Source organism: Leptinotarsa decemlineata, unplaced genomic scaffold, assembly GCF_025532065.1.
Source record: "Leptinotarsa decemlineata unplaced genomic scaffold, Ldec_3_MD MMD2_P_RNA_scaffold_12, whole genome shotgun sequence".
Lineage (NCBI taxonomy): Eukaryota > Metazoa > Arthropoda > Insecta > Coleoptera > Chrysomelidae > Leptinotarsa > Leptinotarsa decemlineata.
Window position 1 is genome coordinate 6,224,620 of NW_027412526.1, and position 12,299 is coordinate 6,236,918.

Here is a 12,299-nt window from a genome sequence, read left to right on the forward strand (position 1 = left end):
GAAAGATTCGGACGAGTTTGCTTTCTAATTGGTTGAAAAATATTCGGTTTGGCACGGTAAACAAAGTCAAGTTGAAGTATACGAGATTTTTCACAGTTTGGAAGATTTTTTAGGGTTTCTGGGAGAAGATTGTTGCCGCTCCTCAGTTCTCGAGTTACTTTTTGGTGCTGTTTCCGCGCCATGATTATTTCGGCATGAATCATGCTTTTCTTGTTTGAGTTTTGGGTGTATTAACTAGTGGATAAACGAGTATACAGTGTATAAGAGGGTAATTATTCAGATACGCGCTCTTGTCAAACTCAGGAATTCACTTCTCATGATAAAACTCGTGAAATGGCATCTTCTTTTTAATATTCTATTCATGTTATCACACTTGCCACTTCTCTTTATTTTCATGAACATTGTCTAATTATATCAATTGAAAGGCGCACATTCTCAGAAGAGATCAATTTTCTTTCTAGAACTGTGCAAACTGTGATTTACAGTTCTTGCAGTTTCCAGCAGAGATGGAGGTTGACACGGGTCCCGAAAATATCTGACAGTTCCTAAGTTCCAAATGCAGAGTCGATGGGTTACCTTTTAAAAAAACCTTACAGTTTTCCAGTTTCTCTAATGTGACATCTTTTTTGAAAATATCCTGATTGGTCAATATCAGTAGGTACTTCATTACCTTTATTGAAGATTCCATACATTTTTTTTGTAATAGAACGTTTTAGTCGAAAATCAACTTCACCAAAATATTCCCTGTTTTCTGGAATTTTAATCTGTCCATTTTCTTTTGATTTGAAAGAAAATTTCTGCTTCGGCAGAAGCTCATCTTCAAGCTGTTTGGATTTCAAGGTTAACTCCTGAAGCATAAATTGACACCTCTGTAAATCATAGTTTCTTTAAAATATATTAGAAGCTGCTACGTATTTCTGCAAAGTTAGAAATTTCCTTCGAGGCCATATTGAAACGGAGAAGGAAATGTGCTGCATTCTTAAAATGCTCTGGAACCGTTTCTTCAATGAATACTGAATGAATTTCTTAATACTTTCTCTTGGTCTTGACCTGCCTCAATAGTTATAAAGATTCATATGCTGAGGTTGCAATTTTCCTCTGGTCACCTTACTGAGGTAAAATGCTTAATACGCATCCGTGCAAATTTGTGTGTTTGGAGATTGTTTTATATTTCCATATCCTGTAATCGTGTTAATTTTTATGTCTATGAATCTGGAATATTAAAAGATGGAATTGTGAATACTGAGTGTTTTCGTTTTAGAATATTGAAGTTGGGGTTGAAACATCTTTCAATTCATGTAATTGAATTATTATTTTATGACTATTTTCCATTCTTCCAAGTGATGAAGGGTGTGACCCGGTAGAGGGATTGACCCGGCTCTTACTCCATGAAGTATTTTAGTACCTTGATTTTTTCAAATGAAAATATTGGCGGTCATTTTTTGACTGGCAACTTGTCATAAATGTATTTCCCTATTCATAAATGTACGTAACAATTTGAGTTTGTTTAACTGCGCTATGAACGTAGTGATTTTGCGGCGGGATCCTGTACTATAATACAAGTTGTTGTGGAAATGAATGCGATTCGCTGTTGTTCGTAACTTTCACACGATAGTTTTGAATTTTCTACGTCGAACCTTTTTCTCAAGATCTCTTGCTGAGTCTTGAACATAAAAATAATAATAATAAGCCTCATGATGTCCTAGAAACCCATCATTACGATAACCCTGAATATTGTCGCACAAGCACAAGTCTCGCTATTCTTCTCGCCGCCGTATATCTGAACCATTCTCCCAGCCACACAGAAGGCTGTACTTACAGGATTAAACATTATTCAGGCACAAAGGCGACAGCATACGCTGCGTCCCCCGCCTCTTTGCTATATAAAGAACACTCTGTACAATTTCATCATCGCACAATTGCCGCACACCTAGAAAGCACTACTTTATAATTTTTTAGTTTCGAAGTGTGTTAATTACAGCTCTGCCCCTGTCGGAAACCGCGGGGTAGGAGACCAGTTGAAAGCCCTCTCTGCTCCGGGTGGAGTAAAGTGTATTAAATGTTTGGATGGGTGTTTTTGCAAACACAACAGCATAATGCAATTATTGTTATGGACTTATAGTGAACGTGTCATTATATTCGCGCCCTTAGGTGGAGAATAACTTACAATAAAGTACGTTGGGAATTGATTTTGGTAGAGGTGCAAGAATTAATTAATTTTTTCAAAGTTTATTTAAGAAATTGAGCTTTGTTGAACTATACTTTTGTTCTTCATTTTCTCAAAAGTTACTTTGTAGCAGTGACGGCTCGTGCATTGGAGAACAGGAGAGGCTAAAGTTATAAAGACTATATACACACAGAAAAGCCCGCAGGAGGCGCGAAAATTTTTTGGGGTACCGCACCTATTTAAATCAAAATACGTAATATTTGCATAAATGCAAACAAAAATTGTGTATTTCCGAAACTTATACGTATAAAACTGACCATTAAAAAACAAAAAAAGGAAAAAGAGTTGTCTTTGAGTTATATAATATAAATGAACTCTTCTCAGTCAATAAATAATACTTTTCTCTTCTAATATAACAGCTTTGTTGAAAATTGCTACAAATATTTTATAAGTACAAGTACTCAATTAAGCTTATAAAAACAGGTCTGAAAGTAAATTTTATGGTCCAGCAAGAACCAACAAATCAAAGTAGTTTCATTTAAGTAAATCTTCAAATCTGAATTTGATTCGCATTAAAAAGGTGTCCAATATTTCATTACAAATTGGTTTATAATTTTGTCTCAAATCGGGTAAGTCTAAATTGGTTTTTCTTTTTGTTGGCGCCGGCGGTTCGAGAGTTATATCAATTGATTCGAAAATATTATTAAAAAATGTATCGTTATTTCAAAAATTCATCAAACTTTCTGCTGAATTATTTAACCGTTGTTTTGAGTAATTAATATCTGTTGATTTATTTTGAAGAATAGAAAAAACAACAGAGGTATGTTGAAATATTAATTAAAATATTTCTATAAGTTGATGGATGTAGCCGTTACTATGTGGTAGGAGATCATGATGAAAAGAGAAATGAAAATTTCTATGTTTTTTACCACTTCACTTCAAAAGTGAACATAGAAATTTCCATTTCTCTTTTCATCATAAAATATTTCTAACAAGAAACAAAACTTGTGATCATTAAAAGTATATTTGAAAATCCAAACAAACTTGAAAAAAATATGCGGCAATCTTTTATGTTGTTGCACGCTTTGCTTAATACTAAATTTAGGGCATGGACACGACAATGCGTAAAAACTGCATGAGGAGCTATGGACTTTATTTTAGTTTGTAAACCATTCAAATGGTTGGCAACGACCGCAGTCCCATCATAGGTTTGTGTAATTAACTTTCGTTTAAAATTATAGGTGTCACACGTACGAATTGAAAAATTAAACAAATCGTCAGCTGTGCGCCCAGATGAAACATCATGAAACCCCATAAAACGTTCTACCACATTACCATCTTTGACATATCTAAAAGCGATTGAAAGTTGTGATGTACCGATAATATCGGTAGTTTTATCAATTTCCCATGCAAAAAAAAGAAACACTTTCAATCTCCTTGCTTATATTTTCCTTAATAATATATGCCACACTGTCTATAAGCTCACTTTGGATGGTTTTTGAGGTGCTCTAAAAAACGCTACCGTTTGAAAAAGTGCCGAATTGTGAATCATATTTGCCCCATAACATTAAAAGTCCTTGTTATTGCCGCGATAAATCAAATCTTCGGTTTCATCGTGTCCGCGAAAAGCTAATTCTTGGGAACCCAAATTTATCGTAATATCGATAAGTTTTTTTAAATTCGACCGATTTTCCCTAACCTGATTATCAAAAGAAATTATGGCCTTTATCGTACCAACTAATATTAAATCCTCTTTTTTGTCGATTATCTGACTTTTTAGTTCAAATCAAATTTGGTTGAGGCCTTCCAAGAGTTTTAATAATGTCATAAGATGAAGACACCTTGAAATTGAAAGAAAACACTTTGAAAACTTTAAAAATATTACCAAAAAGCACTGCTATAATAAAATACTGTCTGCTTGATACACAAATAACAAATATTATCAAGATACACTGAAGAGATCTACTGAAATATTTTTCAGTCCCGGTCCGTCACGGCATCCCGTCTTAATAATCAAATAAAAAACAAACGCAGTCGTACACTAACGAAGACCAACTGGAGGCTAGCCTCCTCTAACGCTATAATTTCTGCAACTGAAATTACAAATCGGGACGTATGTCGCTACTTGGATCATTCTCGCGGATCTTGTGTTTTTTATAGCAGTCGGAGGCTTGGCTCCCTTACCACGTATGTCATTTATTATTTCGGGTTGATGGTTTATTCGTTATTCGTTTTTGGGCGGGGCGTTTGAGTTTTGTTGATGCAGGATACAGTGTGGTACTTGTGATACTTGTGGTATTTGTCAATATCTTTTAATTCATTGCAATGAGTAGCCTCCAATTTTATGGAGAGGCCAAGCCTCCCGTGCCTTCTCTGACGAGCCGCCGCCGCTTTGTAGTTTTAAATAAGGAAATAAGAAACAGAACCATCCGGAAATAAAGATAAACCTAAATCACTTGAATGTTTATTATTGTTCAATAGCCTCAAAATTAACCAACGATATCATTTCAACAATTGACCCGCTTCAAAATTTGAGTAAGGTAAGATCTTCTATGAATTCCTTGTTTTTATATGACACAGATTTGAGTGAGCTGAAGTTAGTAATAAAAGAAATAAAAAACAAAAATTCTGTTGGTGGAGGCAACTTATTAGCAAAGTTGTTTTTACAATTGTCTGATGGAGCTCTTCAAGCTATAGTAATAGCTATAAACTCGTCGTTTACTACTGGTGCCTATACTTCTAGTTTGAAATCAGCAAAAGTGATACCGCTCTATAAAGGAGGTGCCATTGATAACCCCAGAAATTTCAGACCAATCTCAATTTTATCAACGTTATCAAAAATCATTGAAAAACAAGTCAAAAAAACACGAATGACGCCATCTTTCATTTACTCGAAAATGTCTACAGGACCCTAAATGATAAAGAAGTGGCGGCGGCAGTATTTCTGGACCTTTCTAAGGAATTTGGTTGCGTGGAACATGAAATCCTGCTGCACAAACTCTTCCATTATGGAATCCGGGGAACAGCCTTAGAATGGTTCAGATCTTATCTTATATTACTTATCTCATCTTATATTACAGGTAGAAGTCAAGAAATAACATTGAGCAACAACACTTCTGATAGAGGAACAATTGTACGCGGAGTTCCTCAGGGGTCAGTCCTAGGCCCAATTTTATTCTTGCTATATATTAACGATATGGCGAAGTTGATATACCTGGAGTATTTACCTTGTTTGTGGATGACACTACGGTACTTTGGCATAATAAAGATCCTGATACTTTGACTTGGTCTGTCCGACTCAGATTTATAAAAAATAAAAAATGATGTGAATCAAATATGATTTCGCTAAATGTTTCTAAAAAAGATCTGATAACATTTAAGTAGGACTTAGAACCATTAATACTAGGTGAACACATGATTGAAAGTAAGCCTGTAACTGAATTTCTTTGGTATATTTATTGAGCGAAATTTAAAATTTGATACGCAAATTACTGCTTTGAAAAAGAAATTATTTTCTGATTGCTTTGGCATAAATGTCATATCTCGTAAACTCGGATTTTCAGCAGCAATAAATGCAAAATATTCACTTATGGAGAGTCATCTCCGGTATGGAATTCCTTTCTGGGGCTCAGGCACACGGAAAAAAAAGATTTGTTGAATGAAATAAAATTCACTTCATTCAAAGAAATAAAAGTGTCATATATGCACGACAAAATATTTTGTTGATGCAAGTAAAAAGAATTCTTGACTCCTAACTATTTCTTCAAGCATATGTTCATTGTATCAAACAAATATTTCATTGAAACAATCGCATCCATTAGTTATTTCAATTCAAAGAAGAATTGAATTCAAGTAATATTTTGTCTAATTGATAGCGAGAATGATTTAGGGTAATTCGAATATTCTATTGAACAAACAAAATTTAAAGATGGGTGAAATAGTGGATCTGATTGAAATAATCAAATGTATTTTCTATTTGAATAAAAGTTATGTTGAAGAAACATAATATATCTGCAGGATGATGAAGAACCTTGCTTGTTTTGATAATGGAACAATTTCCACTGAAGTAATGATTTTGTTGAACAAATAATGAATAGTAGTTGAACGAACAATGTTTATACCTCATTGTGAGTATCTATCTGATAGAGTAAAGCATTTCGAAAGTTCAAAATAAGTATGAATAATGATGTACCAAATGAAATAAAGTTACAAATCAAAATCCTTCCCTCAGTTCTACTGAAAATTACTTTTCTCTTCTCCAAAACTTCAAAATGTTTTTTAAGTTTGTAGATAAAAAGCATTACGTATAGTTTTAGTATATTGAGAAAATTACTTTTCAGCAGAATCAGAAATACAGAATCAGTGATTGAATTTACATGAATCTCCATTCAAAATAGATCAAGTTATTGAATAATTGTGAGAATATATTATAGTTTGTTCAACAACCCGATTTCTCCATACATCAAATACACTTTGTATCATTTCCTCAACTGGATTATTGATCTACTTACGTATCACGATTTTTTAATCAGCTGCTGATGGGAGTCTTGCGGATAATATTTCATATTCAATACTGATTATGTAAATGCCATGGAAAATTGTTCAACGTGAGAATGAGCAAAATATAAATAAAAATCGAGAAATTTTAGTACCAAATTTATTCAAACAATCAATAAATTATAATAGACTTCTACAAATATTTAAATGAAAATATAAATATTTCACAAATGGTTAATCCTAATATGAAACATTAACATATTTTATTATTTATTATTATTATTGGTGATATCTACTAAGAAAACAATCGGAGTTGATTTCGAAACCTTTCACTGAAGTAATGATCTAAAATGAAAGAGAACAGAGATTAGTGATAGTCTACATTTTCGCAATAATACTATTGGATCAATTTCTATTAACAAGCTTAGATATTATCCCATAGAAATATAAAAATATAATATTTTTTTTGTACACATCCAATTTAACAAAAGGAGATACCCTTATTTTTCAATAATAGGAAAAAAACAATGACTTACTTCATCACAGAAAAATTTGATTAGAAATATGACTGTGATGACAAAATTTACCTATAGGTCTCCAATCGTAACTTTCAGGCCTTCAAATCTATTAAATTTAAGAATTCTAGCATTCAATTACTTAGGTATAGACCTGAATAATAATAAGTATCTACAGCAAATCACAAAAATATATAGTTATTTGAAAAAACTGAATATGTTTTTAATTGTAATGGTATACATATTTATTATTAAAGTTATGAATGAAAGACATACCTCTGTTATATATGACTCTTAATTTATTCCATCAATTGCTTCCTTGATTGAATATTTTTCTTTTGCCAATTGGGGGAGTCATTTCTTTCATTTCTTCATCAGTGAGCCTTTTAGCTATGTCTAAGGTTACATCATTTTCTGTCTGAAAAGTATGTGTTTTAAGTATATTATTAGGAGATAAATAATATATGTATTTTTTTACCTTTAAAAATGCCAATTAGGTCATTTAATCCCAAGTTATTGAGAAATTCCTCCATGTCTAAAAATAAAAGAGATTATATGGCAATTATATCCAATACATGCTATTCATAATTATTTCAAAATATGGAATGAAAGAAAGTATATTATCAACATACCTGTGAAAACACTGAAAAACTTCAATCCACGTATAATCAAAAAGAAACTGTAAACCTCTTCGTCATTTCCTTGAAAAACACAAAACACATTGTTAATTCTTATTCCATTCGTGATTAGTTTACGGTTCTTGCGAAAATGCAAATGGTGCCGACCGGTACTCTATTCCTTAGAAGTATTTCAACTATATCATGTCTTTGAAGGAAACAATTCAATTTTTCAAACCAACAAATAATAAAAATATTGAAATGAAATTTCCAAAATTAGTTAAAGGTATTGAAATGTATTGTTGAAGTGAAAATAAATATTCAGTTGATTCAATTATATATTAGTGTCAAAACAGCACCCCATAGTGTTAAACTGAATTGGAAAGTTTTCATTCAACAGACGTACTTTTGATTTGATGAAATTATATTGTTTGACTTAACCGAATTATTTTGAGAACTCAATAAATGTTATTCTTGAAATGATTCACAATTCATTTGACTAAGTAAAAGACCTCTTGAATTGAAATATTAGAGAAATTAAAATGAGAATTTCATTTTGTCTCCGCAAAATTATCATCTAATCAATACAATACACACGTCGTTTGGAATGAATGATATTTAATCAAAGTGATGAAATAAATTAGACTAAATAAATTTCTTTGAAGTAACAAATCTTTTTTTTCCGTGCAGCCAGATTTTGATGCAGAGTATATTGAAAGAGTTGGCCACTTTTCTACAGAAATAAAATATTAATAATATTTGAAATATTCAGTCCAGAGACTGTCTGCTCACTTCGCAAACATAAAAAAAGATTAAAAGCCATACAGAAAGGTCTACGCGTAACGATAAAAAACTTGCCCTTCCGCTGCCCACATCATCTTTGACCAGGCAGTCTCAAATCTATAGAAGTAGACAAATATACAATCATATAATCAGTAAAAAACCTTGTTTTGGGAAAGTGCTTCTACAGTTTGGAAGAGTGTTTAACATACAAATTCTAGTCTTTCGGTATATCACGATGTATAGTACGATTTATGTATTTGATTTCACCAACAGCGGTACACATCAGAAATACGCGGTGTTTTGAGGTTCAACTCAATACACCTTGAACTTCACTCTTCAGGCACTCACTCATCTGGAGAACTGCGTTTATGTGGAATGAACTTCCTGAGAACATTTTTCCAAACGAATTTAATCTCCAGCGATTCAAATTCCATGTGAATCGCTACTTTCGCATAGGCATCGCTCTGAGAACGTCTTGAGAATTTTACTGTAGTGCTTGTGTTTTGTCCGTGAAAAAAATCGGTGATCAAATTTCTCCATTTTCACAAATTCACCCAAAACTTTCACTATTGACGGCTGCCAAAGAAATACTAAACAACGCAGCGTCTTCAAACTTGAAATATATGCTCTATAGATTGTGTACTGTCTGAAACAGTGATATTTTTCAAATAACTACTGCCATCTCTAGGTCAGGCCAAGTACTTCTGGCACAACTAAGATCATTAAAGAACACAATCCATTTTCGATTTGTGTTTTTTTTATCATCTTGCTCTTGGTTGAAGCCAGGAAAATTGAAATCGACAAAGATTGATACTATAGCATAGTCGAACATACTATTGAACTTTTCAAATATTTCAAAAAAGGATTAAAATTCTGATATATTCATTATCCTCTTATTTATTGAATTGATACTTTTGACGTATGAAGAAATATCTAAGTTGAAGAGTGGAATAATAGCTATTTATTATGAAACTGCTCAACTCGCTACGTAATAAAATTCCTTTGCTTATTGCTATTTGCTATTTGGTCAAAAAAATCGTGTTAAAAATACTTTTAACACTAGTATTAAAATTTTTTCAAAACTAGTGTTGAAATTTTTTTAACACGCTACTTCGTGAACATCATCTTTTGATACTGTTAACAACCATTAGAAATGTCACTTTTTAATGACAGTTGTACAAAAAATACTTTTCCTGATTTCGATTCCAGCTCTCTGACTATTCTGTTGACAACGCATGTTTCACACTACACATGGAATCAACCAAGGAATTGTACACCAATTCATGGAAAAAATGCGTTAACACCGTGATGCACATTTGCATTTCATATAATTATGTTGGTTTTATATTATGATTTGATGAGCTACCAGGGAAAATTTCAAATAAACTTTTTACCCACCAGAGTGGAATATCGCATGATGAACACAAACATGGAAATTGTCCCGTAATATTATTTGTTGTTTCACTCAAAATGATAAATATTATTTTAAAACGCAATGTGTTACAAATATTTACTATTTGCTCTGGTATGTTATTTGCGGTGAACTTTCTACTATAGCTGCAAACAAAGAAGACCACAAATTGAATTTCTGTATTTTTTTATACTAAAAGGCTTATCAGAATTTCGATATATCATTTTATAATTGATATCAACTGTATCAACTGTTATGATTTACTTTTTATTAAACAAGATCGTACGCATGCAAAATGAAATGAACATGTATCGAAGTGATGAAACATATTAATGGTATTCAGCTATATACCAGGCTTGATGCCCTTGACAGAAGAAAAGTAGATCTGCAAGCTTATGCAGATAATCTTGTCACCTTGGCAAGGTCCACGTTGGGAAGGATAGCTTGTATTATCCTTCAAAGTACAATGGACGTTGTTCACAAGTGGTGCCTGAGGGATCAAATGTCTGTGATAATCCCCTTCACCAGGAGGGTGAACAATCTAACGCCACTCTCCCACAATGGTGAGGTCATTCCATTTGAAACGGAGGTGAAATATCTTGGCATTGTTCTTGACAAAAAACTCACCTGGAACGCTCACTTGGAAAGAGTTTCACACAAAGCCAGACAGTCCCTATGGACATGTTGAAGGAGATGTGGTAAGACTTGGGGTTTAGATCCCAAACAAATCCATTGGATTTATGTGATGATTGTCAGACCAATGATCACTTATGGTGCAACTACCTGGTGGCCGAAGGCTCTACAGAAAACGGCCCAGGCGAAGCTCTCTGGCTTACAGAGGCAGGCTTGTCTGGTCATCAGTGGTGTCCTCAGTACCACACCGTTAGCAGCCAAGGAGATCTTTCTAGATTTACCCCCTCTCCATATTACATTTTTCTGGAGAGATAGGCTAGATGGACTGCATATAGACTTGTGCACATTGCCAATTGCACAAATCGATTCAATGCAGAGTGCAACAGACTGCTGGTTGACATTGGAAGTCACAGCATTCTGGAAATGACCTCTGACTTTATGCCTCCAACTGTAAAGTTCTGTTACCGAGTAGAGAGGACTGAATCCTCTGGAAGAAGGAAATATAAAGGGCAGATAGTTGTTGGTTCACAGATGAATTAAAAACACCTTCCGGTTCTGGTGCAGGTGTTTTCAGTCGCAGACCCAGGACAGAGATACCAATCGCATAGGAACCGAATCAGGTTTTCAGAGTTTGGCAGAGCCGTAGTCTTACCATCTGACCTGAAATATCACTCACCATACAAACTAATCGGCTTCGTTGAGAAGCTGGGTTTATTTGGTCTAGTGTGAATAGATGTGAGCCACAATAAATTATTGTGGGTTGCGGTGAAAGGTCGAACAGGTCCATTCACTTTTGACCTAACATATCCTAACCCTTTCTCGTGATCGCAATATAATATTTCTTACGGAAACACGGCTCAATAATACTATCCTGGATAGTGAAAAGATATGCAGTAATTACAATGTTTATCGGCAAGACCGCGAGCATCCAGTCGAGAGGTGGCGCTACTATGATTGCTGTCAACAAATCAGTTGATAGTTTTGTTCAAGGGAAGTGGGTTCCGATGCTGAGGACCTTTGAGTAACAATTATCATTATTTCAGGTGACAATATTTCAACAAAATTCAATTTATGTTGTATGTGAGTGTATATATACATGTGTATATGTATATATGTATGTGAATGAATATTTCAGTAATGTAGCAAAAAATTCTGTTAACAATCTGTCACAACAGAAATTCAATAAATCTGCTACTGACTTTCTTGAAAATGTCAACCATATTCAAATGTTGAGCTTTGTGGAATTCACATAGATAGAGGTAAGGGATGCCATATTCACTTTAAAAAACAAACAGACAAAGGACATATATGGTTTCAATACCAAAATTATCAAATGCATTGCTAATGACATAGTGTACCCCCTTACTAACCTATACAATGAGTGTGTGAAAGAAGGAACTTTTCCTACTTGTCTCAAATTGAGTTGTGTAATTCCTATACATAAAGGTGGCGCAACAAATCTGATATCAAATAATCGACCTATCTCTATCATACCTTATTTTGTCAAAATATTCGAAATACTGCTGAAAATACGTTTAACTTATCACTTTGAACCACATAATTTATTTACTGTACAGTTCGATTTTCGATCCCAACACTCAACAACAATGGCTATAAATTCACTTGTTGAGACTATAACTGATAGTTTTGAATCCGGCGGATTCACAATGTCATTT

General features: G+C 33.5%; 1 long non-coding RNA gene across 1 annotated transcript; it reads right to left on the reverse strand.

Moving 5' to 3' along the window:
* Window positions 1-6,903: 6,903 nt before the first annotated feature.
* Window positions 6,904-7,982, reverse strand: LOC141481551 (uncharacterized). Its single transcript, XR_012465031.1, has 4 exons — window positions 7,812-7,982; window positions 7,658-7,714; window positions 7,456-7,597; window positions 6,904-7,009 (listed from the first exon to the last, which is right to left on the reverse strand). It is a non-coding gene; the product is annotated as an uncharacterized lncRNA (long non-coding RNA).
* Between the last annotated feature and the right edge of the window lie 4,317 nt (window positions 7,983-12,299).